The sequence below is a fragment of the Taudactylus pleione genome, unplaced genomic scaffold (genome assembly GCF_031769625.1).
Source record: "Taudactylus pleione unplaced genomic scaffold, aTauple2 ptg000016l, whole genome shotgun sequence".
NCBI classification, from domain to species: Eukaryota; Metazoa; Chordata; class Amphibia; order Anura; family Myobatrachidae; genus Taudactylus; species Taudactylus pleione.
The window spans coordinates 18,494,017-18,500,016 of NW_028284418.1; positions in this window are offsets into that span (position 1 = coordinate 18,494,017).

Sequence of the window (6,000 nt, forward strand, 5' to 3'; positions counted from 1 at the left end):
GAATAGAGGCCAAAATATGAAAATTCTGTCAATGTCCCAATATTTATGCACCTGACTGTATACTGTAAGTGATATCTCTTTTGTTACAGGCTTCATGAATAGGATTGTCACTTAAAATAGAGAAAATCACATGAAATAATTGTAAAAAGGGCACATATAGTGATGATGAATAGAGCCCTGACATTGCAAAACAAAATTAGAGACTTGCATCATTGTGACTTCCTGTAGGCTGTACAGTATCTTCAGGCTTTGTTATTGCTTGGCTCCTAGGAGGAGCACAGGTGATAGTGGTAGGTGTTGGTTCCTAGAGGGTCAACAAGAAAGGTAAGAGGAAGTGGTTAAGAGGCCTTGTCATTGTTATTTTGTGGTCTACCCACTGTCTGTGAATTTTCAGTCTTTCTATATGCAAATCTGGAAGTTTATTTAAATGTGAATCATTTGTTAAGGAATATATTTCTTTATATAAAAACATGTTCATTATAAGAAATAATTTACTCCCCTACTTTAAAATTATTCTGAATATTAGATTGTACTTGGACTGCAGCTTTTGTTTTTTTGGTCTACTTCTTAATTATCTTATAATTCTTATAATTCACAGGAGGGATGCTATTAAATAAATGTAAGCTTGTGAGCAGGGCCATCTTAGTTCTCTGTATGTCTTATTTTATTATGCTTTACAGATGTAGCTATTGCACTATGACCATCGATTGTTTAGCCATTGATGGTTATTCTGTGTGCATATGCAGTCAGAAAAAAAGAGATTTGCCCCCCAACACACTGCAGCAAAAACAATACTTAAATGCTACATGATAATAGAGATTCAGAGGTATTAGTTACATACATTTGCAAATATATGAATAAGCACCAGGCCAATCGTCAAGGCTCCTCTATACTGGCGTCCCTAACATTAAGGGGTTCACGTCCAAATGCAAGGCACCTCAAAAAAAATAAAAAAATTAAAATTTCCAGCCAAGGACCATTCCCAGGGCATCACACAAAAAAGGGAAAAAGGTGATAGTGAAGTGTAAAGAAAATATGTGTAAGGATAAATCAATAAGTGTTAATGAAATAAGAAAGAATTAAAATGACATAAATAAAATACCATCAAATAGAGAAGTGATAAAAGAATTCTATGTGAATTAAGTGGTGATGCCATGAGAAAGCTCCCCCAGGGGCCCCACTCCCAAACGCTCACCCCAAAATAATTATTGCTACATAATGGTAGCACCCACTCTGGGTCATATAATTAAAGTTTGGTGTACTGCATGATAACATTACATATATAAGCTGAGAACTAACTTACCTTGGAGGAACCCCAAAAAAACTCCACATGGCACTATAAGGATCAGCACATCCCCCTGCATATGCAGTCAGGTCAGATTTTCTTTTATGTGCAAACCTGCTGTGCTGTGGGTTCCACTTTTGGGTGTGCACACCTGAATTCAAGTATTGCAGACAATTGGTTGAAGGTATGTGACAGCTACTAACCATTGCAAACTCACAATAGAATGGAAAAAAATTTCAAGTGAGCCAGGAACATCGATGTTTGCTAACCACAGCTCCCAATGTCCATCCCTAATTCAGCAAAGCCAGAAAATAATATTAAGCAGGGGACTTCTAGAGAAATCATTGATTTTTCTTTGGAAACCCCCTGGATAAATTTCACTTGACTGTGAAAACCCCTTTTCGCTGGTTGATAATTAGAGCCTAAAGGATAACTGTAACATCACTTCTGAATTCCAGTTTGTTAATGAGAGTTTTCTTAATCCAATATAAACACTTAAGTATTTAAAATATGAAACAAATAGGCTTTGCTTTGTCTGTGCTAGTAAATTATTTTAACTGTGCTGTGCGACTTTCTACTTTGAGAAGTAGATCCACTAGCAATCTGAACAGCATATTTAAATGCTGTTGAGTCCAGAGGGAAATTATCTTTTAAATTACTTAGGAAATAGGCAGCATTGCTTGACACAGAGGATTAACTGCTACTACATAAGTTAATTTGTTTTAGGAGATGTTATAGTTTCTAGATATAGATTTGGTTGGTTTAACTTTAGAGCAGAATACCATAGGCAAATTTGGTGATCATTATTCAAATGCTTTATTCTAAAAATGAGTATTTCAAAGTGCCTGTGAATTAAAATATGCAATATAATAGTTATTAGGAGCCAAGACATTCTGTACAGAGCAATAAGGTTGTTCCAATTACTGTTCTTGTTTTTCCGAGGAGTATTAGTGTTTAGTATTCAACCAGTGTACACAATCACATTTAAAATTCTACCACAGAAAGGATGGTCACCTATCAATCAATGTATTCTGTTCCTAACACATTAAGTATGCTGAGGGCATTCATTAACATGCTTGTCAAACACATCAATGTCTTTGATATATTGAAGAAAGTTGTGTATCAATGCCAACCTTTTTATACATATCAATTAACAGAATTTCAATTGTAGTTGAAATTGAATACAGACTAACATCTGCATATACTGGTCAATTGAGATAAATTGTACATTAGTTTCAAGTACTGTATGGCTTTGAGAGTCACAAGATTTAGGGATTTGAAATGACTTACTGTAAGTTCTGTCAAGAACATTCACATCAATTATATTAACTAAACATATGTCCTTTTCTCTACCATGGAAATGAACACTGCATAAGTCTGCAGTGAATAAATAGACACATCCATCCAACAAGATAGGTTCCATTCCTAAAAAAATAACCAACAACAAACAGATAGGGGCTCGTGCTGAATTAGACACAACTGTAAATGTACTTTAAAGAAGACACATTTTGGTTACCTTGCAGAACTGGCCGCATATGAAAGATGCCTCCAACTCAGCAAGGATAGTATATGCACCTGATATATTTCTGGAGTGAACACTATTGTTTATACCGAGAAATGTGGCTTCACTGGGGCAATTTTAAATTAGTGCACAATTCATACATAATACCAGTGATGTGCGGTGAGGTGAGGCAGAGCCTTTCCTGTCATACTTAGGTATACTCCAGAGTTTTGACTTTAAAAATTCTAAGAAAAATATAAAGAAAATATTATAAATATCTTCTTTGTATTATTCTAATCATTTTTATAGTCAAAACTCTGAAGTAAAAAGTGTTTGGCAGGTGAAGCACTGCCTCCCCTGTCTATCTTTTCTGCACATCCTTTGATCAAAACATAACAAATTTCAAGCACTATATACTGCTGCACCATTGTATAATGCCCACATGAACCCTCTGGTTCATATATGTATCTGTAAATCTGGTTCTGATACTAGCCAGTGCCCCCCCAGCCATTTACCTCATCACACGTCACTGCATAATACATAGACAGTGTTATGAATAACAAATAATGCTGTATTTACCACGTAAAAGGAAATTAGTCCAATGTGCATAGACAAAATTAAAGTTTAAATCTAGATCAAATAAAAACACGTCCATATAATTATTTTTTTAAAAGATCAAAGGGGACTATATTGCTGAGAACCAATTGCTAATATCACCATAGTGATGAAAATTCGTCACAGGAGCGATATAGTGTTAGCATAAATGTGATGCATTCAGATGTGATGAGCCAATTAGCTACTGATTTTCAAAATAATCAGTTTTCATTAAGCACCAAAAGTTGAGCACACATAATTGGTTAGCCTCCAAAGAGGCGCATGTCAGTAATGAGACTACTTTTATTTATTATGTAATGCTTATTTTTGTTTGCATGGCCTTTTTTTTTAACAAACTGCACATGCTATGTCTATTTTTCACATTTTTATTGGTTTAAAAAATTTTTAAGCATTGTTCATACAGTGAATGTGAAATTTTTATCTATTGTTTGCTCCTGACAGTCATAAAATGGCCTACTCCAAGAGGGCTGATGGGAAAACAATTGATATCAACCATTTAAATGTTATCAAAGGTACATCTGATTCCAGAGAATGGGATACATAAGCCTACAAATGTGTCTGTTGATAAAGTGCAAACTGGATATTGTCTAGCGACTATCCAGGAAAATACTTGTTTTGAACAGATGGGGACTCTGGGCATATTTACTAGAACTTTATGTAGCACTATTCTAGGTTTCTCTGTATCCTATATTCTCCCTAAGAATGTGTATTATTTATGTGGGTGTAAAGCCTATAAATAATTATTTCCAAATTATGTTTCATAGGAAGCAGAATCCCCAAGATCATTATTTATCACATGTAAATATATTCATTATTAATAAAGCTACCCCATCTCCATATGTACACACAGATTTAAAAGAAGCATTGTACATGGTACTATAAGTAACCCCAAGCAACAAATCTAATTTAGGGTCTACAGGGTTTCCATTTCTAGTATCATTGGACATAACCAGGACTGCCTGAGTAACCCTGAATTTTAATGATATACAGGCTCTGGCAAGACTAATTGATAACATATCTGAAATGTATGATGACACATTCAGGTATACATGTAAAGAGATGCAGGCCTATAAGAAGAAATTAGTACAACATATGATGGTTCTCAACTATTTGACAGCTGTCACTGTCACTTGATGTTAAGTGTTGCATTCTCATTACTAACAATACCGATGTCCCTAAGATATAATTGACCATAAAATGGATGAGATCTTACAGCTAAAAATGGGAGTTTCATAGAGCTCGTAATGTTTCTTTTTTTGCAGTGGGGGAAAGTTAGTAGGTTGGGTCTCAATGTTAAATCCTGTAAATTAGTTCTCAGGTCTTGGTGATTGGTTGAAAGAACTATTGTCAGATTTGAATAAGCTCCTTATTCTTATATTTAGTGTCCTGTTAATTATTTACACATTTTATAAGTGTTTTCCTTGTGTACTGAAGTGTGGAAAAAGAGGAACCATGATAATAACTCAAAGTATTCCCTCTAATAGAAGTGCTATGATACTGATAGGGGCTACCAACATGGAAACAGGGTTCCTATATTATGATCCCACATTAGATCATATGATGAAACAGTGTATATGACTATCAAATGGTGGATTGTTAAAGATATATTAAATTACCAGTTAAATAAATCAACCTGAATTGCTTATAAATTGTTTGTTATATTAATATCATTGTTTCATCATATTCCCATAGAGAATCATAGTACGATAGGCTTCCATTCATCAAAGAGATCTAAGGACAATGAGAGTTGCTCTCCTTGAAAGGATTTACTCAATGACAATAAATACCAATTCAATACTAACTTTAGACATTCAATATACTCAAGCTATACCAATATTAATTTACTGAGTCTTTTTTCAGATTCAACATAATTTTTGGATGTGAAACATTGTTTATTGCATCTTTTGTAATCATGAGAGGGGAAAGAGAAAGAATAGTCTGGGAGGTAGAGTAGGAGGACAACCAGCAGAGGACAGTAAGAGCAGACCAAGTGAGTGAAGGATTTGCAGGAGGTCATGGTAGTTCAGTGTCAAAAGCATCAGAGTTGTCATGGAGAATGAGCAGAGAGAAGTGCCTCTTGGATTCGGCAGCAAGGAGCTCATTGCTGACTTTACTGAGGGCAGTTTCTATGGAATGGAGAGGACAAATGCAATAGTGAAATGTCATGAAAGTAGTGAGAGGAAAGAAAGGTGGTGAGGAGGTTGTTGAAAATCTGCTAAAGGAGTTTGGGGGCAAAGGGGAGGAGAGGGATAGGGTGGAAAATAGAGAGAGTGACAGGATCAAGGGTGAGTTTTTTTAAGAAAGGGGGAGAAAAGAGCATGCTTGAATGTAGGGATAGTGCCTGATGAGAGACAATGGGAGAGAAGGGGTGGGGGGAGACGTTAAAGTATATTGTCAAGGAGGGCAGTAAAGAGAGACAATGGGGAAGAGAAGTGAGTTTAGCAGGGATGGTAAGGACATTGACCTCAAGTTATGCTTTGAAAGGATTATGAGAAGATACATTGAGAGACACCAAATGATGATGTTATGGTAAGGAGTTTAGAGGCAGTGGGGTCAGTGGGGACATCGATAGTGATATTGAAGTCACCTAACATGAGAG